The following is a 26,454-nucleotide window of genomic DNA, read 5'->3' as shown; positions in this document are numbered from 1 at the left end:
AACACCCGTGCTTTGTGGGTGTTCGGATAATAAAGAGTTACATGGTAGAAATCAGCATTTTTGTATATTGCACTACTGGTCCCAGAAAGCACTGGTCTCCATAATCTTGGGTGTGCTGGTGCTTTAGAACTACATCTGCCAGCATACCCGTGGATGCCAGAGCATGCTGGCGCTGGCACCGTAGAACTGTAGATGTGTACTGCCACATAGAGAAATAATGTGAAAAGAAAACACCAACACTGTGAAAAAATCCTTTATTTAAATAATCCACCAATTTATTAATCAGCTAAAACCATGGGGATCCTCTTCTTTCTTGAGGCTTGTAAGATACTTGCAGCTCAGCATACACAAGTAATTGCATAATTTATTTGTACGCATTTTATGTCTGCTTTTTGTCCACTCTACATAAGGCCCTTAATATTCTCTACATGTACAGTACATAGTACACAATCTCCTAGGGAACTTATGAAACAGGCACGGCTGTCTTTTTATATACATTTGTAAGTATATCCTGGCTGAAAGCAGATAATATGCTATATTTAAAAGAGACATTGAGAACCTGTTTATTGTCACAGCCTTAAAGGATTCACCGTTTAGCTGTCGTTCCTTCCTTCTTCCGGCATACATTTGGGCAGCAAGGTCCTTGATTTGTTCTGGCGTCTAACATGTTTTAACTCAAACCTTTTGTGTTCCAGTTTTCCCCCACCACACCCTATCCTTTAAAATTGTAACCCTTTTGTATCCCTCAGTATAGACTGATATGAGCCAGTTTGAATATAACATGTCCACTTACACTAGAGTGCCTGCATCTGGGTTGACCATGGTCCTTCTTAATATTTTTAGAGTAAATACATTTCACCCTATGTACCTATCCCATCTATCTTACAGCAAGATCGAAAAAATTTTGGTGGTTAATCACCCAAAAATGAACAACGTCTTTACATGACCTAGCAGTGTGCAGTGGCAGGCTGGGTTGGGGGGCAGAGGGGCATCTGCCATCCAGGCCGGTCCCATATTGGGCTACTTTGAGCTGGGTCACTGGGCCACCTGCATTTTATACCGTTTAAAATGTTCCTAATAGACTGCTAAGTTTAATCTTGTCCCCAGGGCTAAAATTTGCCAGCCCTCTCCTAGCAGTGTGCCATTGCCAATGCGCAGTCATTGGGTAACTCTCATTACAGTAACTTTAACAAAATATTGATCATACCTGCCAACTTGCTGAAGTTGGCTTCTGGGAGCCTGCCGGGGGAGGTGGACGTAATGGGGGCGGGGCTCCAAAATGTGCATCATTTTGGCCCCGCCCCGTGACGTAATGACGGTGAATCGCGGCGTTTTGGACCTAATTCTGCCCACTTCACTAGGAAGTGGCCAGAATTCTGCCAGATGCGGGAGATTGCCACACTCTCCCGGGAGTCCGTGAGACTCTCGCAAAATGCAGGAGTCTCTCGGACATTCCGGGAGAGTTGGCAAGTATGATATTGATGTTTACTTGCTTGTCTTACCCTCATTTTACTAATAAACAACATATACAATTAAGAAGACAAAGGGCCGTCTCTCACTGATGGTTCATGTTTATCAATTTTAATCATTTGCTTCCATTGGTTTGTTGGTGTGCACAAGTGTTAGACAAACCTTATGATATTAGGTGTGCAAGTGGCTTATTAATGAAAATCCATCTTGGAGCCAGAAGTAAAAATCCAGTATGTTTGCTCTCTATAAGACTATTTAACCCCATGTATATAAAGGTCCAGGTTTTTCTAGTTGTTTCTCCTTTTGCCTACTTTAAATATCTGCTTTGCATATCATTTTTTGCAGGGTGAAGTAAGCAGCTAGGTGAAAGATAGCCTGAAACTTTAAAACTAAGCCATATTAAGTGAGAAAGTAAATAAATAAAAATAAATAAATAAAAGCCAACTAGGAAAACTATTTATGCAATTAGTACAAATGTTAATTATCCTTTTAAAATTGCCACCATTATTTTATCACAGCTGACAAGCACAGTAAGGGGAGTAGGGATATTTGAGGACAAACGACTAATTTGTCAAAACAACTGAATCTGCTAAGGAGGATGTAGCAATTGGTTGTTTTTCCCACAAATTCTGTACAACAAAGTGCCACATTCACTACCCACCTCCAAGTTTGAGTTATTCCCTCAGCATACTTGCCAATATTATATTTGGGGAGGTCAAGTGGCAAGTGTGAGGGACGGGGGGGGGGGGGAGGGGGGCAGTGCAATATGCAACATCACACAGTGGAGGCAATGCCATGAAATGCAGATTGTGTAATCGAGCACCGTTTCCACCCACTTTAATGGAGAAGTGGGCAGGATCTGGGAGTGTGCAGTCTCTTCCAGGAGTCCCCGAAATTCGGAAGTCACGTCATGGCTGCTACATTAAATCTTTCCAACCGATCCTTCTGTAACTGGTGACTCAAGATGAGCAACATTTTCAAAACTGTTCCACAAATGTCTTGTTTCATTCCGTATTTGCCCACCAAGCGAAAGTAGAACATGAAGAAAATATCACCAGAAATGTCAGTAGGTGGAAGTACTGTGTTTCACACTGGTTAGGTGCTATGTATCACTATCAACAGAGATTTGATCTGCTTTACAAAACGTTCTAAAAACCAATAAAATATTTTAGTACCTCTGAATACAGTAATGTTACAACTTATGTAAGACTCACCAAAGGGAATGTAAGGGACATTGTCGCGGGCTAGGAGGAGGGCGACAATGTCACGTCACCATAGCCCCGCCCCCATTATAAAAAGCAAAAATTAACGGCATTAAATGGAGGGGGCGGAGCTTAATGACATGATTAAGCCCCACCCCCTACATTCACTGCCATGAATGTCGCCAAATGCGGGAGCTTTACTCTTCCGAGAGTCTGTGAGGACTCCCCAAAATTCGGGAGTAGGCAAGTATGTATAATAATTCATTGACTACCAACATTGTCCCAGTGTGACTGATTTTAGAATAATACATTTGTTTTATGTGGTAATTTTGCTGAATATGTCCATTAGCAGGCACACGGTGCATATAGAGGGAGAGAGGTACAGGGAGGCAGCGAGAGACACATAGCACAAGGCTGGAGATGAGGTTCAATCTATTATATGAATATTAGGATTCACCAAGGAATTCAGTTATCATATAAGGCAGTGGCGCACGCAGGGGGGGGGGGTTTCTGAGTCTCCAGAAACCCCCCCTGCGCTAACTAAGTGGACGCTATAGCTGCACTGTCCTATACAGCAGCCACGGCGCTGTCAAAGATGCGTCCGCGGCAGTGCTGTAGTGTATACAGCATCGCAGCGGACGCTTCTTAGACAGCGCCGCGGCTGCTGTATAGGACAGCGCTGAAGAAACGGAGCTGCTGCGCATATGCAGCAGCTCTCGCGGGGGGTGGGTTTTTTTTTGGGTCGGGGGGAAACCCCCCCCCCGACAATCCTCCGTTCGCCCCTGTAAGGCTGTAGCCCAACTGCTTTTATTCAGTTCACAGAAATCCAAGATGACTCCTAATATGTGTAAATAACTTACATCAAGGGGTGCATTACTTCTTATAACACACAAGTGTTCCTAATGAACAGTGAACTGAATACACCAGAGCTCACTGATTATAACTGATGATGTCGGAACTCACTGCTTATAGGTGCCCAGTTTCCCTTACAATAGATTGGTTCTATTTGTCTGCCAGTTTTGTGTCCTGCACTGCTATTGTGCAGAGTCATTATTAGATTTCTTTGTTCTGTTTGCCTGTTTCCTGCAATCACTGGTTCTAGCTGTGCTGTTAGCATGATATGCTTCAGTTAGTATTGCCAACTTGTTTTATGGCTGTGATTTTTGACAGTGAATTATCATTATTATTATTAGTAGTAGTATTAGCATTGTTATTATTTTATACCTTTAAAGTGTTACTTGTTTTGTACTGCTACATGTAAACAGATTTAACCAACAGCCAAATACTTTATATAGACAGCAATATTTTCACTTGTTTCCCAAGTAGCAACAGGAATTCTAAATTTGATTGATTATTTTCTGATTAAATAGTTACATTATATTTAATTAATAGTTGAATTGATGGCACCACTAAATGTTGTATAAAATAATAAAAAAAGACTAGCAAACATTATTCAATTACTAGTTCACTGGCTAAAATAATGATCTGCATATGATATTAGTACATAGTTTAAAATCATAATTAAAGCTGACACAGTAATGACATTGGGCTATATTTACTAAGCTGCGGGTTTGAAAAAGTGGGGATGTTGCTTATAGCAACCAATTAGATTCTAGCTTTCATTTATTTAGTACTTTCTACAAAATGACAGCTAGAATCTGATTGGTTGCTATAGGCAACATCCCCACTTTTTCAAACCTGCAGCTAAGTAAATCTAGCCCATTGTGTTAAACAGGCCAAACCACAAGGTTCAGGCTATAGAAATATCCTATAGGCCCTTCCCCCGATGTCATCCCTTCAATTTCATTTATATGAGATGCAGTATGACGCATATAACATGCATTACAGGCTGGGGTCATGCACTCATGCTGAGAATCATGCAGGTCTCACTCATTTTAATGCATTTGTATAGCAAGACCTGCCTCTGTTTAGCCAAACATTGTTTACATACATATTATTTTGGCACATCCACATAGTGACATCTGTAACAATGATAAATGGCTAAAGAGTTGTTCGATGACAACTACAGTTTAATGTGGAAAAAATGCAAAATCAAATACTTGCTCTCCAAAAACCAAAAAGACTAAATATAGGTTCAATGGCACCAAAATACTGATTACTGTAGATGAAAGGGATCCTAAGACGGCGTTAGCAATGGAGTCCAAATGTGCTTTTCAAAGCATGATAAATAGGCTTCAGGAGCGCACGCAGGATTGTTAGGGAGAGTTCCCCCCTACCGAAAAAACCCCCCCAAAAAAAGCGAGAGAGCTGCCGCGCATGCGCCCGTTTTGGCAGCACTGTACTATACAGCAGCCGCGGCGCTGTCAAAGAAGCGCCCGCGGCAGTGCTGTATACAATACAGCACCGCCGCGGACGCTTCTTTGACAGCGCCGCGGCTGCTGTATAGTACAGTGCTGCTACAGGGCTTGTTTCTCAGTCCTCATATAGAACTATGGGGACTACAGTAATGATTCGTTCTTATACCTGATACTTTATTTTGACATAACTCTGCGATAACAGGAATTAAGACAGAGAATGGAACGATAAATAGACCCCAGGTGCTGAGAGAAGCATACTTTATATATCAGGATAAAGGTAAAATACTAACAATATGTACTATATACACATAAAGGGCCCGATTCAATTCATCCACGTTATTCTAGGAATAACGCGGCCTGCGCACTATTACCATTACTACGGTAAAAGAGCGCAGTATTACTGTTAGTACGGTAATTTTAATGCTGATTTTTGCTCGCAGCCTTTAGGGCCGCGAGCAAAAATCTGGGGTAAAGTTACCGTATTAACGGTAAAACAGTTAGCGCCGCGTTATTCCTACACTAACGTGGCCGAATTGAAATGGCCCCAAAGGGTCTACTTGAAGCATTCAGTGAGTATTGTTAACCAAATAATTCTGTGCATTCATTTCATAAGATATTCTTCTAACCTCAAAGTGTTTGAGATACAATTGTCTTTGTGTCATTTGTTTTTCATCTTTTACATTGCACGGAAGATCAATATTGCTGGAAAAATTCCCATGAGGGGTGACTCTCGCTAGTAAGGAGACTCCATCAAAAATCAGTAATAATAGTGTTCATTTAATTCCAAGAGGAAACATGACATTAGAAGCCTCGCTGGAAGATTTATTGATTACACCTCAGTAATGACCAACAAGCACTTGTAAAATCCCCAAAGAGGGTCATTATTAGTACTATGTTACTGTGTCACTAAACATAAGCAGCACAGAAGGAGTAGAACAAGCCAACGCACTAAGAAACAATATCGAGGCTTGAATGATGGCAGTTTGAAAGGTGTGAAGATCTATAGTACTATAATTCTCCAAGTAAAAGTGACAAACAAGAGCCCAATTACAAAATATCTGTGTGAACTGAGAAAGAAAATTGTTACTGTGTAAAGAGATCATTAGGGGGGAAATGGCAGGTAATTTAAAAATACTAATTTAAAATAAATAGAATGTAACCTTTCATAGCCATTCATGGAGGCAATCTATATATCCATTACATTTGCATAACTGAGGCATATATAGATGGCGGAAGTGATGAGACGGCAATTACATCCAGGAACTCTATGATTGCAATAACAAACAAAAAAATTACTCTTAGAAAGCAAGCCTTTTAATAGTGAGGGCTTGCAAACTTGCCCGTGGGCTCTGGTGATGTCTCCTTAATGGCATCTTACTACAGTCATTTATCACTGCTAATCAGCACCCGCACCCGCATACACAGAATCTATTAGTATTATTAGAAGGAAGGGTTTTTAATTTTACAACTCTATTTGCTAGACCCACAATATAATGTCAGAAGAAGTAAAATGTTGCACAGAGTAATACAGTAAAGTGTACCCACTGACTACAGTGAAGGCAGCCATTTTATGGGCTGTCCCAATCTTCATGTTCAATTTAGCCTGTCACGTAATATAGAACCTGCGGCATCACTGATTTACCTACTGGTTATTGATTTTTGACCTCTTCCATTCACGCCTTTATGATATTCTTGATTCCTGGTGATATCATAGGCTGCATTCTCTAGAATATTGATTTAGATCCCAAAATGGCTGCCTCCACTGTAGATAGGTGTACTTTTGAAAAAAAATTTTTTTGGGTTGCTTAAAAGAGTAATTATTTATTATTATTTAATCAATAAATACAATTGACTAGCATAAGGATGGACATTCTGAGCAAATTAAAGTAAAATCCATTAAAAGCCTCCACTACAAGGGGCTCGCTCGTAAAACTGTGAGATGGAATTGGTGGGCAAATTCAAGAGCGCATGCCCCTAGGTAACAAGCAGGGTTAGGGGTGGCTTTTTTAGAGCCTTAGGGCTAGATCTTACTAAACTGCGAATTTGAAAAAGTGGAGATGTTGCCTACAGCAACCAATCAGATTCTAGCTGTCATTTTGTAGAATGTACTAAATAAATGACAGCTTGAATCTGATTGGTTGCTATAGGCAACATCGCCACTTTTTCAAACCCGCAGTTTAGTAAATATACCCCTTAATCTCCCTATTTCTGTTTTAGCAAAAATTGTGGGCAACCCTGTTTACAAAGGAAAAGTATCCAAAGTCAATCAACATATGTTGAACATTACATCAGGCCCTAAATGCTTAGCTAAAATATTGGCCTAGTTTATGGTCCTCTAATACCACATTTAATTATTTTTTTCATTCTGCAGAAGATAATTGTGCAGATTATGAGGTGATGTATTGAACTGTCAATATTTGTGCTGCAGTGCGCAGGAAGACGTTCATAGAGAATGCTTTCAATCCCCTGAATAGTGCTCATCATGGTTATTTTCTGTCTGCCAAAATTGATTAGAGTCACAACCTTTATTACATCCCATTATAATATTGACCTGTGTAACTCCTAACTGACCAGACAATGACTCACATAATACCGACAAAAGGGTAAAAAGTTTTAGAAACAATTTGCCTGCAAACAGCATCTTTATTTGCAAGTCATGTGAAAGTGTTGTGGTAAACAAGAGGCTGCCTGACTTCAGAGCCATCTTTTCCATTGGGCATGATGGGCAGGTGCCCGGGGGCCCATAATGTTGTTAAGATGGCCCTGCCTGACTTCACTTTTAGTTAAAGAAGAACTAGAAAAATAACTGGGCTGTATGAACTTTGTGTTTCATATAAAGTAGAGATGTTTACTGACCCCCGTGTTTTGGTTTTGGTTTTGGATCTGGATTAACTTCGTGTTTTGGTTTTGGCAAAACCGCCTTCGTGTGTTTTGGTTTTGGTTTTGGTTCTGCATCCCTATTTTTTCCTAAAATCCCTTTTTTTTTTTCTAAAATCACATAATTTGGCTCTTTTTTTGTTCCCACATTATTATTAACCTCAATAACATTAATTTCCAGTCATTTCCAGTCAATTTTTGTCAAGTGACAAGAACACTGCTACTCATGTTTTTGTGTGAGCAATGGCACTGAGCAATGTCACTGGAGAATGGAGAGTGACAAGAACACTGGTACCCCTGTTTCTGTGTGTCCAATGGTGCTGGATCTCCTGGGGAGGGAGGTACTTATGTAAACCAAAACCCGCGAGATCCAATAACACAACAATGATGCTTTGCCGCGATTCAGATCCAAGGATGCGTGTAAGTACCGAGCCGCTCGTGAGCCTACTCGGATCCTCTAAGTTCGGGTGGGCTCGGTTTTCAGAAAACCGAGCCCGAGCATCTCTTAAATAAAGGTGCATTTAAAATCACATTCAAATCATGTGACAGAAGCCCCTGTAGCCACTGTTAATGTTTAAAAACTCATATTGGCTACATAGGCCAAGCCCATTGTATTCAATCTTGCCTACACATAGACATGCAGTTGAAATATTCTGTACTGTTGTAACTCTGCTCACTTAATTTTCTGCTAGTCCTCATGTGTCCGGTGTTGAAGAATGTGTGCAACAGATGTGTGGGCCCTAGTGAAAAACTATAACGCATCTGATACCACATGGGTCATTGATAGGTATATGATAAATAAAACATTTTATTCACAAGGGGAGGTATAAAATTGATCAACATATTAAAAGTGCTGAATGTAGGTCATAAAATCACATATTGTAACTGAAACATAAAACATAAGTCAGCAAAAATGTCAAGAACATACAGTGTGTTCCTAAATGCTAAGCGGTATGTAGGGCAAATATCAATTCCCGACCATGGCCTTATCTGTAAGGAGTTTGTATGTTTTCCCCGTGTTTGTGTGGGTTTCCTCCGGGTGCTCCGGTTTCCTCCCACACTCCAAAAACATACTGGTAGGTTAATTGGCTGCTAACAAATTGACCCTAGTGTGTGTCTGTCTGTCTGTCTGTCTGTGTGTTGGGGAATTTAAACTGTAAGCCCCAATGGGGCAGGGACTGATGTGAGTGAGTTCTCTGTACAGTGCTGCAGAATTAGTGGCGCTGTATAAATAAATGGTGATGATAATGATGATGATGGGGGATGATCAATGGCAAGGTTAACGGTGCACATTACACACAAATCACGCTCCACAACTTGCTTCTCTCTGCCAATAAACCCAAACAGGACAGGGGTGGTTGGGCAGCACAGTGGCCTAGTGGTTAGCACTTCTGCCTCACAGCACTGGGGTCATGAGTTCGATTCCCAAGCAAGGCCTAATCTGTGTGGAGTTTGTATGTTCTCCCCGTGTTTGCGTGGGTTTCCTCCGGGTGCTCCGGTGTCCTCCCACATTCCAAAAAAAACATACTAATTGGCTGCTATCAAAATTGACTCTCTCTCTCTGTCTGTCTGTGTGTGTGTATGTGTAATTTAGGGAATTTAGACTGTAAGCCCCAATGGGGCAGGGACTGATGTGAACGAGTTCTCTGTACAGCGCTGCGGAATTAGTGTCACTATATAATAAATAACTGATGATGATGATGCTGATGGTTGCTGACTTTCTGTCTATAATGAGCTTGTCTCTTCTGTTCCTTCATTGGCTCTCACCGCTGTCTGATGCATGATAATGGTCTGGATTGCAGTGTCTTGGTTCCAGGGTGCACTGGTTGAAGATTGGATAGGGTCCATGTTTGAGAACAACGCATCAGTTTCTGTCTGGTTGGTACTTAGGTCCTTGCATGATTTAAATGGAAGAAGCAAGTTATGATGTACACAGATGACACAATCATGGCAAGATCATGGATGCAGTCCTTAATGGAGAACCATACATCTAACGATAGCTAAGTTATGGCTCCTCTCTGTCGGTAGCTGGAGGCCTAATAAAATGAAGGCCCACTAGAGATTTCCCCGGTACACTGCCTATAGTGGAGGTCCAAGGAGTAAGTGCAGGGAGTATAACACCATCAAGGCCCTACCGCCTGAGGTACAATACCAGGATGCACACAGTAGTGGCTCATTTCACAGGGAATCGCATCATCGTGCCATGGCCACTTCTCAAGAAAGAAAAGCAGGATCTGGGAGGGCGGCCATCTCTCCTGTCTCCTGGGAGAGTAGGTATCAGAATCCTTAACAGACCCCAGCTGGGCTCAGATTCAGGCTAGAGATGACATAACACCTCTCTCAGGTGTAACCACTAACCTCCAGTACTGAGGATACATGTGAGGAATCTCCAATCAACCAGCCACTATAAGAACCTGCTCAATGCACTTCTCAGTGTCTGCGCATCAATAGTGTCCAACATCGATACTCCCACTCCAGGACTATAGTAGGAATAATAGCTTCTATTTCTGTTTCTTTAACTCTTGTGTCCCGTCTCCCCGACAGCAGCACACCCATATCCACATTAAAATCTGCAGTGTTTTCAGCAGAGTCCTCATACAATCTAAGTACAATGCTGCTTTTACAGAGGGAATCAACTACACTGGGCTGCAACCCTGGTGAAGTGAATGGGGGTCTTAGTATATTTGGTTGTACCAAACACCCTGCTAGTTATTGTCAATTGTGTGTGTGTACTCCGCAACACTTGCTGTCTATCTCTGTTCTACAGGGTCATGCGATATAGTCTGTTGTATCTATTTGTTTATTGGATGCTAAGCGCTGTTCAAACAGTGACAACACCTCCTTGTACCTTATTCCATTCTACGCAGTGTTCAAACAGTGCCAGCACATCTGTGTACCTTATCACACGCTACATGCTTTTCAACCAGCGCCAACACCTCCATATAACTTACTTTGCGCTCTACGCGCTGCCCAGGCAGTGTCTACAAACTCTGTACGTCACCAAACCCCCACACTTCATGCACAACCTCTTTGTATCTCATTCATACATCTTCCAGATGGTTTACAGCAATTAAAATCAGTCTATAGCCTTAGTATTTATTCATCATGAGCAGACACCTGACTGAACACATTGGACCAGCATATTTGTTACATATGTTTAACAACTTGATGTGGGATAGTCCTGTCTCACACTGACACAATTACATTCCTGCACACACAGGGGATCAGTGAAACAATTCATTATTTATAAGAAAAGCAGAATATTACTCTATAAAGTGTGCTACAGGAGCAAAGGCCATCCTAGTTCTGCTTCCCTGAGGCACATACAAGCTGATTATCAGGCTATTGGGCGGTATATAAATGGTACAAGTAAATGTTCCACTAAATAGCAACAGCCTGTCTTCCCTCAGCTATTCCTACGTTTGCTGTATGTTCCTTAGATGAACTCCTGCGTTTAAGCAATAATCAAATACGCAGTCCAGCTGGAGCCTGATATAGAAGTTACACAAGCGATTAGCACCTAGTTAATGCTCGGATAGAAAGATGGTTTAATTATGATAAGCCACTGACATTGGAAAAGTAAGGATGGGTAAACTGTTTTTATATATAAAGATTGAGTTGCTAGGGGCAACGGGCAGTTCAAGGTCATTAGTGTCTGTTGCCATAGCAACCAATCACAGGTTCAGCCTATCAAAAAACCCAGGAATCCTATTTCATGCACGCACTAGCACAGATTCAGAATAGAGTATATATAAATTTCATTTTCTGCAAATCAAATATAATAATAGTGTGTTTTTCTGTTATTTTATGTCACTCTGCTTCACAGGTTGCCTGCATTTCTACTTTACTATATTAATTTTACTTTGCTATATACAGGCTTATGAAAACTGCATGTTGTAACTTCCAAGCCTTATTTATGCATTGTAGAACCTACCTTAGCTTGGTTTAGCATTCGACACTGCGCATATGGGTGGCTGAGGCTAAAGGCTTGATGCTAAGTTGGATGCTGGCTGGGCATAACTTGCACTAAAAAAAACAACTCAGTAAAAATAGCATATTTATGCCCATATGCTGAGACGCACGTATTATAAGATGCATTCAACTCTGCACCTGTAGTAAATGCACCAGGTTATCAGACATACACATACACTAAGGTAGTCTATGAGCACAAGAAAATGTTGTTAACATATGTTTTAATAGTGACAAACATATTTGCTATTAGGCTTGATATATTACAACAGATATAATATTTAAATGTATTTTTAAATATGCCCACAAAATCCTATAATACATGCACAACATGTACAATAAATGCAGAAATCACCTATCAGCTTCAGAGGTGAATTCACAATCAGCCAATCAGAGAGGCTAGCTAGTGTTGGCAAATATCATCATCTGAAGTGTGTAGTTTCCCCTTCCCTCTAGCAGGAGCAAATGACATGGCTCCTGTCATGTGTATATATGTCTGTTCTGTTCTGCCTCAGACACATTTATGTGATCGAGCCCTTACTGTACTTGGGTTACGATAGACCACCCCTTTCAAAAAGTGAGAATTTTAGTCTTGTTTTGTGAACATATCAGGATGGGGCGTGAAGTACAACAATGTGCACCTAGTGTCACAAATCGGGATCTTAGCCTCACTTACCTCATCCGCCGCTGTCATATCACGGCTACCTGGGTCCCTTTTGGTCATCTGCAGCATTCCCGTTCCCCACACCTCCGTTTGTAAACAAACACATACTGTTTGTTCTGCTGCATGGGCGCGGCCATCTTAGATGCAGTCAGGTGATCATTCCAGACCAACCAAATTCAGAAGCTGTGATCACATGAACTGATCAGCAAATAGTTGTTTGGGACATCCTATTTAAACCTGCTGCTGTGATCTGTTCATTGCCAGAACAACACACTTCTCTCCAGAGGATAGTTCTTGGCTCCTGGTTCCAGTGTTCCTGTCTGCATTGCTAAGTGCACTGTTCCTGTCAGCATTTCCAGACTGCTCATTCCCCTGCTATATTCTACATTCAGCAAGAACATGAGCAGGAAGATCATCCAGGCTGCTAGTTTCTGTTTCAGTCCTGCTCCATCTAGGCCCAAGGGTCTCGAATCGGATCAAGAAATTCAGACAACCGTGACACCTAGGGGCTGATTTAATTAGCTGCTAAGTTCTGCTGCAACCTCCCGACTATTACCCCATTCATACTGCGCCAAAAACCCGGGATTTTAACGGGACAAGCCTGGACAACCTGGGTCGAGGCACAGTATGAATGGTGTCAGGTCTAATTCCCGGGGTCCGATGACCCGGGAATTAGACCCAGGACTTTTGGTGGGGTAATTCCCAGGTCCGACCCGGGTCGTCTGCACTATGAATGGTGAGACCCGGGTTCTTCAACCTGGGTCTCACCAAATACAATTATAAAGTTGGAAAAAAAAAAAACACATCACAAGAGGAGCCAATCAGAGCTCCTCTTGTGATGTTGCCATTGAGCCCCAGGCAGACCCGTGGTCAGTATGAACAGGGTCTACCCGGGAATTTCTCTCCATGGGAGCCTCTGTCCCCCGGCAATATCCTGGGTTCATATACCCGGGATATTGCCGGGGCGGCAGTATGAAAGCGGTATAAATTAACTCATAGGGGTGTGAGAAAAAATTACCAAACTTTTCATTACAGTAACAGTCAGTAAAGTGCGCAGAAACATAGCCGTGCGGTTACCATGGAACCTAGCAGCTAATTGAATGGGTCCCAAAGACTGTACCACGTGTGACATGCTTACCTGCATCTGCCTAGCAGCAAAGTGTCCCTGGAAATGACTATTGACAACTACATTCTGTTCTGTGACAGAACCCAGAAGTTTATAGAATGTTCTGTGAAATGTGATTGGTGGATGGGGCAAAGTTTACAGATAATAGAAAGTGTTCATAAGAAAGCAGTATAAAACAATACATGTGTCAGGTGCGGTCTCAAAAACTCAAAGCATCTTCCCAAAACACTCATCACATTCATTTTCGCTTTCATGATGCACATGCATTGTATAAAGTTACAAGTTTCACAAATAAGCGGAATACTGTATACAGGTGGTGAAGTCAGACAACAGTGCAAGTAGATCAAGAAAATTGCTATAAATGAATAAAAATAAATAAAATGACCCAGGGCATGGTGCTTGAGACTGACAAATCCCCTACAATACATATACATTTTTGTTTTATGGAGTATAAATAATTTAATTTGTAGAATATAGGATGATGAGATCAGAGCCCTTCTAGAGTCAGCAATGGTTGTGATTTGCTTAATGTTAGGGCTATATTCCTGAATAGAGAAGTTTGAATATTTCAAACCGATTCGAAATTAACTTGAATTTTGCTTATCAGATGGTCACAAACATGTAAGCGGTAGGATCATCAATAGACCCTGATTTGCATTTGATGGTCAATATTTGTGTCTCGCGTTTGCCATTCACAGTGGACCAATGACGCTCGAGGTTTGCTGTGCCCATTTGAGGTTCAAGATGCATCAATTATGGTAAAACTAGAATTTTCTAAGCACTATTTCAATACAATTTTTAATCAATAAAAAGTTTATTTATTTATTTTTAAAACAGCCCTCAAAAACTACTGTGCTCAAAGTTTGCTACTCGTCATTTGCTTTCAAGTTTCACCAATTGCAATTAAAAACCGCCAAAATGTATCAAGTTTAGCTTGGACTCAATTGTGTATGGACCAGCTCAAATCTGGTCAAACCTATTCGACTCTCTTGAATTTAGATTTTTTTCAATCACTTCGAGAATCGATATGCGACCAAATAGATCTTCTCTATCCTGACTAAGGGTAGGGATCACAATTTTTACTTCTCCATAACTAAGATTCCCGATGAACCCAAATTGAAAGGATTTCTGGGTACACAGCTAGAAGTATGGTGTGGAAAAACTGCATGTAGCTATTTTTAAGAAATTGACCCAGGAGATATTAGAGATACCTAATAAATAATTTATTATGTGATTGACTATTTAAATTATTTTTAAAATGCCTGATGCCGTAGGTTGTTTTATTTGCTGCTCCCATCTTCCTGTCTCTATCGCTGCAGAGACCCATTACCCCAATATCCATTATGTCCCATCCTTTAAACATAAATGCATTCTACCACAAATGAAAAATGATCATTGATATTTTCCTGTAGTCAGATATAAACAAGATGATAAAAGATGGTGCTGTCTTCCGTGCCTGTAATTCCGCCCTCCTTGGTAAGTTCTTCCACAAATCCAGACCTGGATGTATCCCTCCACAATGCCTTGAATGAAACCTTTCCTACTTATGGTTAAAATAATATACCTCTTTTAATGTACAAAAAATATGTGAATCTGTATCAATGCCTTCTCCAGGCTCAGGGGTATAAAATCCATTGAATGAAAAAATATATGTTCTCATACAATGTAAACAGGCATATCCATATAAAGTAATAAAATAAACCCGCTATCATTCGAGGCATAGAAAAGACTAGAAAAAAAGGGATTGCCCTTTCACATTGTAGAGGAGATGAGAAAAACGCCCCCTCGGTAAAACTGCAAACTTGCTGGCATCAGATGGGAGAAAATAAATCTCAAGAAATTCATTGTTACCGAGCAAATTAAATATAGCCGTAGCTTAAAGTACATGACACTTCTGATTTGGATGTAGGAGACTGTGAGAGAGTGATATGTGAAAGGTCGGGACTATAGGGAATAAGAAAAAAAACTGTTCTCTGGTTTACTATCCATTACTAGCAGCAGCATCATGGAACATGAGAGCAGCAAGTTTCACACCTCACTGCCTTGTTCTGCTAGATTACACATTGTTGGCTTGTTGGATTGGATTAAAATTACTCATTTAGAACATTAATCAATAACAGATTTTATATCCATTACCAGTAAAATTACATTTTGTGGGTTCATTGCAGCTCTCTAATATACAGCAGTCACTATTTTATTTGTTAAAATAAAGGTATTCTATAAATGACATACATACAGCCATTCTTCTATATACCTATAATTATATATACAGAGTGTTTTTTTTTTATCAGACATAGATCATTTTGGAAATGCTGTTTGTGTAGTTGAGAACAATTAAAAAGCCACTCTTGCTGCAGGCATAATAAATTGCTGCGTTGGCAATTCTATTAAAATGCAATATGTAGGGAAAGCTTTTTTTTTTTTTTTTTTAAATCATTGGAGAGTAAACCCATAGTCCATAGCATGTTCCATGGACCTAGTACCCTTTTCAAGCAATGAGAGTATTTATGTAGCCTGGGGCTATACATTACTGGATTCTAGGGTAAAGCGAGATTAAAGAAGGCACTGAGCAGAGCCACGTAAAGCTTCAGATAGAGAAACATGTATAGTAATGAACAGGAATTACTATAATATAACAGAATTATTAGACTTTATTGTAAAAATGAACATGACAAACACATATGATATCTGTACATATTACATATATGTATAATTTAGCATACATTTTTAGAAAAGAATGCTTTATTTTTTTCGGCATTACAGAGACCATCCGTACTGTAACAACCAATAGGAGCTGTTTTTTTTTTACCAAGATGTTTTGGGTACAACATGAAGCACAATACTACTCATGTACTGAGACTGCATTTAAGGGCAAAATTTGCACTGACCCACATCAACCAATCAGCTTTTATGTGTCTAGTGCCTGTTAGGCAATAAAAGCAAGCGTCTGATTGGTCGCTATGGATTAGTGCACAGTATACTGTGGGCAATGTGGAGTAGCTCAAATTTGTGTATAAATTGTAATGATATTGATGTGCTACACAGATAGGTTGGACATATTATTAAGGGTGTAACTATACCTAATATTATTATTGTCTTTTATAAGGCACTACAAAAGGTCTGCAGCGCTGTACATTACATATACAGAACACAATGATTCATATCACATTACATGATACATGAAAAAGAAAATACAAAGACCAGACAATCTGAATAAACAAATAATATATAGATAACATGGTAAAGCAGATCAAATTATTTACAGGAAAGTAAGTGAGAATGATAGTAATAACCAAAGTGAAGTAGGCCTGAGCTCAAAAAAACAGTGCTAGGGAAGCAGGCATAGAGGTACAGAGGGTGATGGAATAGTAGAAGGAGAACACAAAGAGTACCTGCTTGTCAGTATTTGCAACGTAAAGGAAAGGGAAAGATACCAATAGGGTAGTTCGATTGGGGGAGTGGAGGTGAGAGCTGACAAAGAGTTTGAAGGCAGATAAAATCCACTTGGCCCATCCAGTCTGCCCATTTTTTGACTGGTGGTAACCTCAAGCCTTATTTGATCCTTAGGTCTTTGTAAAGATACCCTTATGTATATCCCAAGCATGTTTAAATTGCTCTACTGTATTAGCGTCTACTACCTTTCATGGGAGGCTATTCCACATATCCACTACCCTTTCTGTGAAGTAGTTTCTCCTCAAATTTCCTCGAAAACTACATCCCTCCAGTTTCCGTGCATGTCCTCGTGTTCTAATACTTGTCTTCCTTTGAAGAATGCTTCCCTCATGGACCTTGTTAAAACCCTTGATATATTTAAAAGTTTCCATCATGTCCCCCCTTTCCTTCTCTTCTCCAAACTATACATATGTCACACTTCAATGCAGCTAAGGAGCCCTGAATATGGTGAAATGCACAATGTTTATTGCTGGATGGTACAAACCGGATGGTGTAGGAATGAGGATTGCAGGGAGATGTAGAAAGCAAATACCAGGAACACGGTTGATGCAGGTAAACAGGTAAAATCCCAGGGAACGGGTGAACCAGGAGCACAGCAGGGAACAACAGGGAACAGCAAGGTATGCAAGGAGTGTCAGGTATCAATAGAGAACACCCAAGTGCAGGAGATAATTGGTGCAGTAAGGTAACTCCAAAAACAAAGAGAAGCAAATCTGGTGGATCAGAGGTACTGCCGATAACACATTCAGTGTAACACAATAATAAAGTCGAATCCAATCCCAGAGGCAGGAGCTGCTGAGATGACGTAGCATCCTGACACAATACTGCAGAGGAAGCGAGGCAGATCCTCACAACATATTATGATCTTTTAGTCTTTCCGGGTAAATTTTGTGCTGTAGGCATGCACCATTTTAGTTTCCATTCTTTGCACAATCTCTAATATATTTATATCCTTCTGGAGATATGGCCCCCAGAACTGAACACAGTATTCTAGGTGAGGCCGTACCAATGACCTATACAGTGGCATTATTACTAATTTCTTTCTGCTACTGATTCCTCTTCCTAAACAAACAAGCATCTGACTTGCCTTCCTCATTGCTTTGTTACATTGCATACCTGCCTTTATGTTACCTGAAATAGTGACTCCCAGATCCTTTTCCTCTTCAGTAGTTTCAATTAAAGTGTCATTAATACTATATCTAGCCTTTGGGTTTTAGAGACCCAAGTGCATGATTTTGCATTTTTGGGTATTAAAATGTAGTTGCCACACTCTTGACCATTCCTCTAGTCTACCTAGATCATTGATCATTTGTTTTACCCTCCTGATGTATCTACCCAGCTGCATATCCTTGTGTCGTCTGCAAAAAGACATACCTTCCCTTCAATACCACTTGCAATGTCACCAATAAAGATATTAAAAAGCATTGGTCCAAGTACGGAACCCTGGGGTACTCCACTGGTAACCTTTCCCTCCTGTGAATGCACTTCATTTACTATAACTCTATGTTTTATAACCTGGAACCAAGATCTTATCCATTCAACCATCTTAGAATCCAACCCAAAGCTTTCGAGTTTATTTAACATTCTGCAATATTGGACAGTGTCAAAAGCCTTAGTAAAGTCTAGATAAGCTACATCTACGGTTACTTTAATTACCCAGTCAAAAAAGTCAATAAGATTTGTTTAACATTATCTCCCCACAGTAAATTCTACAATTCTTTTAAGAGTGTTTCCATCAATTTCCCTACTACTGATGTAAAGCTCACTGGTCGGTAGTTGTTAGCCTCTTCCTAGCTTCCACTTTTGTGTAGTGGGACTGCATTTGCTCTTTTCCAGTCCTTTGGAATTACACCTGTTAGGAGGACGACTGATAGGCTTGAATACAAAAATGAGTCTTATGGACATGCTTGAAGCCTTGGAGAGTAGGCAGCCTTTGTGATTAGCATAATATTCCCCTATGGGCCTTAAACCTAAGTGGGCCCCTATAGCATGTTTGATACAAGGAAAATGGGAAATTGACTTTATTGCTTTCTCACATAACACATTCTCTAAAGAAATATGTCCAAACTGTATCCTACCTCTAACTATCCATCCTACAATGGCACATTAGTATAGGACAACTATGGGACCAACCTGGTTATTGTGGAGTCATTTAATTGGTAGCCAGCAACCTGCTATTCTCCACTTGTGTCCCAACTGTATAACAAAAACATCAGGAAAAATGTGATTTTTTTTTTCTATACGTGGTTTTTTTTTCATGACTTTTGCAATAAAAGAATTCATATTACTGTTTTCCTTTCTATTGCTTTTCTATATTTGTTATGTTATTATACTGTAGCATGTTAGTCTCCTTGCCTCTTCCTGAAACTCTGAGTTCTCTATTTATAATCCATAGCCAGCAGCAAGCAATATGAACTGGCTGCATCTCTAACTCGAGGAAGCAGACGCTTCTTGTATCCTGCAATCCTTGAGCTACAGCAGATTTATGCTGTAACAATCAATTGTACTATTTGCTCCCGACAAATAATTGCAAATATGTCCTCGTTGTAACAACAGTGGGATGACATGAGCTTTAAGATTTTTGTTACACATGGACCTTATTAGATTTGATATATCTGAGAAGCATCTACATTTTCTGGCAGATTTCTTGAATTATATTAAACATTTACAGCACTGGATACAATCCCAGTAATATAAATGAGTCACTGATATTGGATGTATAACAGCTAGCCACTTTAATGCTTCATATAGTGCCAGGAGAAGGCGAACATACTGTTCAATAGCGATTAGTTTACCACTTATATCAGGGCAGACGCACTGTAGCAGGGTTTGCCCTACCTGTAGTAAATTAACAGCAAGTGTTTGCAAAATTATCAAAATGAAAAAAATAATAATAACAATATTAAATAAGTTTAACATTCTTAAGGGGCAATTCCATTGGCCCCATTAATCTCGAAAGTAATGCAACCTGCGCACTATTACCGTTACTATGGTAATAGTGCGCAATATTACCGTTTGTATGGTGATTTAATCGCTGATCTTTGCTCACGGCCAGATATCCGGTTTTAAAATTACCATATGAAAGGTAATAGTACACAGGCCGCATTATTTTTGAGAGTAATGCGGCCAATTGAATTTCCCTCTTTAAAGTTAAAGATAGACCATGCCTCACCCACTTAAAACCAAGCTATATAGGAATTCCATCACAAATGAGGGCACAAAGCAAAGAAATTGAGAGAACAAAATATATTATGGTTGCAATGATTGCAAAGCGTGCAAAATTAACAATACAAAAAAGTGATAAATATACTGTATATAATTATATGCAAGATCACCATTATGTACATGATCACATGCCGCTGTTATCTGCAATGCATTGAATGAACAGCAAGTCCACTCAGAAGTACGATGCTGGAACACATGATTAACATACCTAGTCCGCTCCAAGAGGTTGCGTGGGCCTGAACAGCACTTACACCATCAGTAGATCTAATTTTTATTTAAAATTACTGTTATTTTTTATAAGCGAAGGGAAAGAGCACCAATTGAGTTGTTGTCTCAGGCAGCAGAATGGGTAGGGACATCCTTAATAGGAAGTGACAAGCAAATATTTCTGGGTTGGGCCATTAGTTTAAATCTGTGCTTTCTATCTGTACAGTCATCTGCATTACTAGGAGCACCAGAGAATAAATAGCCAGCAATGAAAACTTTGCCTATTTAATTAAGTGTTTCGTCTATTCAACTAGATGATCAAGAAAAAATGTACTGACCTTTAGATACTATACAAATACTATCAATCAGATAATGGTCAGCCGCCTGATGGCATTATTATATGCTATCTAATCACGCTATCTGTATTTCAGTGATACAGTGATATTAGAGGATCCTAGATAGGATCAATATTACAACTAACTATCTGGCAACACTATACTTTAGTTTAGACTCATTAGCCATAGGAGTGGTATAGATATGTCTCAATAATATAAGACATTTAATACAAATTGACATAGTTCCAGTTCCATCTCTGCCTTGATATCCTAGACAGAGACACTGGGATACACCTTCTATACTGATTTTCCTACTATACATATATGCTATCAGGCACTAGTATACTTTAATACTTTTGGCAAATAAGTCAACTAGGTGTATTGTAATCAGCATAATAATTAAAATATCAATACCCAAATAACAATATTATGCCAACCAAATTTTGTATTATGGCATGAGAACACAGCGATTTTGCAGTTAAAATCTGCATTTTTATTTTTCACTCAGCACTGGTTTTATATTTTCGCAAGTTGTACCAATATCTTTTAATGCATATCAATAAAAATAAGTTATTTTAATCAAATACCCTGGAGTGCCTCTACATATACTCTCTTTTCCTTGGCTCTTATCAAGAAAAAATGTTGCAGAATTAGAAATGTATAAAAATGTTGAGATCTGTGGAATCTTTGCATAGAATGAGTAGAATGAGTTATTACTATAAGAGACAGATGATAATATAAGTTAAACATATAAAAAACACAGTGTACAGCATACAAATGAAATGTGACCAACATAAAGCACTGTGTCGTCGCTAGCCTGGTGTCTTCAGCCTTGAGTGCCTTGGTTACTTTTTATATGCAAATACTTGCCTAATCCCCTATATAATTATAGTCATCATCATAATCATTTTACTATAATTATTAGCTGACTGTAACAGCATATGCATCTATGACAGGCGGACGCGCTGTGTATTTTGCTATCTTTGTGATACTTCTGGATCTGTGCATTGGCATCCGCACAAATACTTCATAGCCTGCTGTGTAGGACACCACTAGTCATACCATGGGCATATGTTACCATCTGCTGCCATCACTAGTCATACCACTGGCATATGCTTCTCATGTCTAACTGATTTGACATTTTGCTTTCACTAATACTGATTTTAGCAACATTTAAATCTGCCTTTCTAAAAATGGTAGAATTTGCTTGTAAGAAATATAAGAGGTTGTTTACTAAATGGGAAAAGGCACATTCACACATGCAAATGCTGAACATGACAGCGTTAACATTGTGTTTTTCCAGTAAAGTGGAAGGATCGGTCAGAATTGTAAAACTGCTTTGTTTTCTCCTATTTGCTTTCCAGGTTGATGGAGCTCATGGTAGCTACATTTTACAAAAAGATTTAAATGAACCCTGTTTTTATTTAAAGTACTATTATTAAGCAAATAAAAAGCCAGAATTGTATAGAGGACCTGTTGACATGTTCTCTACAAATATGCATTATCAGGACTAAACGTGTACATACATAGAATCAATGGTGGATCTAGCGCAATTGTAGAGGTCCTGAGGTTAGGTGGGGCCTACAGAGACTGTGCTACCTGCAATGGGAGCCGGAGCTGCAGGAGGATAGTCTGAATCACCCCTGGAAATGTAGTTTTCTATCTCCGTGCACAAAGGCTGTAGCGAGAGGGGTGCCAGCGGTGTGATCACTCAGGGTGCAAGCCCCAGGGAGCGCATTGCAACACCATAAATTGGACCCAGGTGTATATAAATGTGGTGCTGCCAAAGTGCAGCACCCCACTTCAGCATCTGTTTGGCTTTTGGCAGCGTTGTGATATCACTATGCTGTCAGTGCAGGGGAGCCGAGCGAAGCCAGGAAGCAAAGAAGAAAGATGCAGAGTAGCATCAAGAAGAGAAAAGAAAAGAAGGCAATTAGAATGCTTCAGAGAAAACAGAGGAAAAGTGGCTGAAGATAATTGTGGGTGAGTAGTCTACAGAAAACGGGTGGAGAAGGGGCTGCAGAGAACGGTGGGAGAGGGGCTGGTGAGAATGGGGGGGGGGAGCTGTTGTGAAAAGGAGGAATTACAGTGTGTATGGGTGTCTTTAATGTATGCTGCATTTATAAAAGACGCATGATGTTGTACAGACAGTGTTTCATTTTTTGTGAAATACTATTGGGGATATGCAGTAAGTTTAGTATATTCTTCTTGAAACATTTATAAAATTGACACTTTGTGACAGAGGCGTGAGATGGAGCCCTAAAACGGAGATCCACCTATTCAATCGGCCTTTCATATTCACTTATTCTTTTGGTATATTTCCCATGTAGGTAAACATGGCAATTGCCTAAATCAGCGTATCATTTATTTTATGTTGATTTCATTGACATTTTTCTTTGCTAATCTATTTTCCAATAAAAATAAGTGTGTATTGGTTGTTGAATAGAGGACTATTAACATGTGGGCTGGGAGAGGGAAGCCCGGGGGGCACACAGGCGGCCGCATCTCATGACATGGGATGCGGCCGCATCATCTCATGTCATCAGATGCGGCCGCCGGTGAATATGTGATATCTTGCATCCGGGGGGCGGCTGGCCGGCCTACCCCCCGGCCCTAATAGCGGCCTGACTGAGCAGCCCCCCTGCCCCCCGGGCCAGCCCGCCCCTGCATGTGGGTTGCACAATACCATTGTAAAGAATATTCAATGAATAACTGAACTAAACAGTTCAACTACTTTTTCTGGTGAAAAATATGTAATAAACCATGATAAATAAAAACTCAATAAACTGTAATCAAAACCGAGGACCATTTTTAGTTACATTAAATGGGAACATTTTATAAAAGTTTTTCAATTTATGCTTTTACAAATTGGTAGAAATAATATATGTTTGCTGCAGGCTTTACAAATTTCCAACTAGCACTATATACTTATCTTCATCCTATAGAATTGTTCACCGGAGGCTAAGAACACTGCAGCATCATTAGCCCTGATTATTATCCAGATGGGCTATATCCTCTAGCTCAGTGACTATCCACAACTATCCGGAGGAATCTTTTTAGAAGCATGATTCAACTGCACCATGAAGAACAGATGCTGCTTGTGATACCTAAAGTATGTGATTTTGTTCTTTTTACTAGGTTAAGGGTCCCTCAAACTCATACTTTATTGTAATATAATTAATTGGACAATTTGACTCAAATTATTTTACTTACAAAAGAACTGAATATCTTACTTCTTTGTAAAAAAAGACACTAAGGGCTAGATTTACTAAACTGTGGGTTTGAAGAAGTGGAGATGTTGCCTATAGCAACCAATCAGATTCTAGCTTTCATTTTGTAGAATGCACTAAATAAATGACAGCTAGAATCTAATTGGTTGCTACAGGCAACATCTACACTTTTTTAAACCCGCCGTTTAGTAAATATACCCCTAAGAGCCTTATTTATAGTTGAACGGCAGTCCACTTATGCATTGAAAAACCTCAAAGCTTCTGTGTTTATAGTTACACATAACACGGTGGCTCAGTGGTTAGCCCTTCTGCCTCACAGCACTGGGGTCACGAGTGTGTGTGTTAGGGTCCAGTTTCTGTATCTATGTCTACCTGTTGAGGTTGTGAGCCTTTGTCTATACACCTGTCCACATGTTGCTTCTATGGATGTCCATCTGTCCAGTTTCCACCTCTGTTCATGTCTACCGGTCCAGTTTCTCTGTTTGGGCATTCCTACCTGTCCAGTTTCTAGGTAAGTCTTTCTGTCCGGTCTATGGTTATGTCTCCCTGTCTAGTTTCTGAGTTCATGTCTTGCTGTCCCTTTTCTGAGCCCATGTCTACCTATCCAGGTTGTGTGTCTTTGTCATCTATCCACTTTCTACCTGTCCAGTTCTGTGTCGGTGCCTATTTACCTGGCCAGTCCAGTGTCCGCATCTGTGACTCTCTACGTGTACAATTTTTGTATCTGTACCTGTCTAGTTCTGCGTCCGTGTCAGTCTAGAGGTCCAGTTTCTGCATCCGTGACTCTCTACGTGTACAATTCTGTATCTGTACCTGTCTAGTGCTGTGTCTGTGTCAGTCTAGAGGTCCAGTTTCTGCATCCGTGTCTGTCTACACATCCAGATCCTCTGCCTGTGCATGTATGGTTCTTTCATAAAAACTAGTTCTTTTTAATAAATAAAATATACACACTCATTTGAGAATTATATTTCCAGGTAGAAACTGTCAGCAGCCACTTAATGAGAATGTGTTTCATTGTAGGATACAGGAGATTTCTTTAGGAACGTGTTGAGCATACTGAGCACATTTTGTTTTGTGAAATACGCATAACAAAGTTATGGCTGTTTTGTTTTTCATTAACATTTTAATCAGTGATAAAATGAAATAAAAAAAAGCACAAGCAGCCAGTTGAGTGTTGACTCCTAGACTTTAATTAGTATTGTTAAATCAAATTAATATATTCAGTTGGCAATGAATAGGATTCATAATAAAATGAATCAAAGGAACCGTTTTTACAGATGATTATGTCCTCTATGTTGTAGCTATCATTATTTAATGCTAAAATGAAACATAGTAGCTAACCACTTTGTGTCCTCAGAGAATAGGAAAAATGTGTTTCGGATATACTTCCAAGCTCTTATTCTCCCTGTAAATATGTTGGACAACTTAATGCACAAAAAAAACATTGTTTTACGGAAAAGACTTGTAAAGTATTTATACAATTTTACAATTGTGGCTTGGGGAGTAATGCTGCACAGACAAAGGATCTTGATTTAGAGTTACAAGTAATATTGCGACTTTTGTGCATAGGCAAAAATGCGCCCGTACAGTAGTGTTTCTGTATTTTAGCTGCATTTATCTGAGAGCACTAAGGGTTAGATTTCCTAAAGCTTCTCTAGAATGTACTAGGTTAGGTGCTATGGGCAACACATCCACTCTTCCTTATTAGAAGCTTTAGTAAATTTCATTTCTGCCCTAGCGAGCCCAGATGTAAAGAGATCCAACCAAACTCCAGGTACATATAAGGTCTGTTATTATACTGGACCTTGTGCCTTGTCCCTGTTTTCAGTCCAGCTTTATATTCTTGGGTCTGAACTTGCTGCATCCTTATCTCAATCTCGGGTTTTTTATGTGTATTTTTCTGTGTTTTATTTCTTATATTTAGCCAAATATAAGAAAATCAATAGAAAAATGCTTAATTATTTAAGTACAGCAATTTTTCACTTGGGAATTCCTTATTCTGTTATTAAGTAAATGAGCATGCGCAAATCCCCCTGTGACTGACGAAATGGCTAGGTAAAGCCGTTAACAGCCAGTGTCACTGTGGTAGCTGAATATTGCTCAGTTGCCATGGCGATAAATCATAAATCATGATACATGGGTTATAACTCTGCGATAAGTGGCAATAGAAAACCAGTCCTATCACCATGTCTTAATAAATAGTTCCTTATGTTATGTTTATGTGCCCATTTTAATCCTAGTATGGAGCCCTGCCTGTATTACTACTTGTTTCAGTTTGGCCCTTTGATCTCACTTACTTTGGCCTGTCTGACTATTCTCATGTTGTTGCTCTTTATCTTGGTTACTATATCTGTCTTGCCGCCTCAGATGCCCTCTCT

General features: G+C 39.8%; 1 protein-coding gene and 1 long non-coding RNA gene across 6 annotated transcripts in view; one reads left to right on the top strand and one right to left on the bottom strand.

The window, feature by feature from the left end:
• Positions 1 to 26,454, bottom strand: part of ADARB2 (adenosine deaminase RNA specific B2 (inactive)) — a 501,356-nt gene that overhangs the window by 317,106 nt on the left and 157,796 nt on the right. The gene's annotated exons all lie outside the window — the stretch shown is intronic.
• Positions 23,796 to 26,454, top strand: part of LOC142157647 (uncharacterized) — a 36,641-nt gene continuing 33,982 nt past the window's right edge. For 2 of the 3 annotated variants that reach the window (XR_012692547.1, XR_012692544.1), the window contains exon 1: positions 23,796 to 23,984. This is a non-coding gene — a long non-coding RNA (uncharacterized LOC142157647). The remainder of the gene's footprint in view (positions 23,985 to 26,454) is intronic. The other variant, XR_012692545.1, reaches the window with a different exon arrangement.

The sequence above is a fragment of the Mixophyes fleayi genome, chromosome 5 (genome assembly GCF_038048845.1).
Source record: "Mixophyes fleayi isolate aMixFle1 chromosome 5, aMixFle1.hap1, whole genome shotgun sequence".
In the NCBI taxonomy this organism is placed as follows: domain Eukaryota; kingdom Metazoa; phylum Chordata; class Amphibia; order Anura; family Limnodynastidae; genus Mixophyes; species Mixophyes fleayi.
The sequence above is the reverse complement of the archived record's forward strand: the minus strand, read 5'-3'. Positions and strand labels throughout refer to the sequence as shown.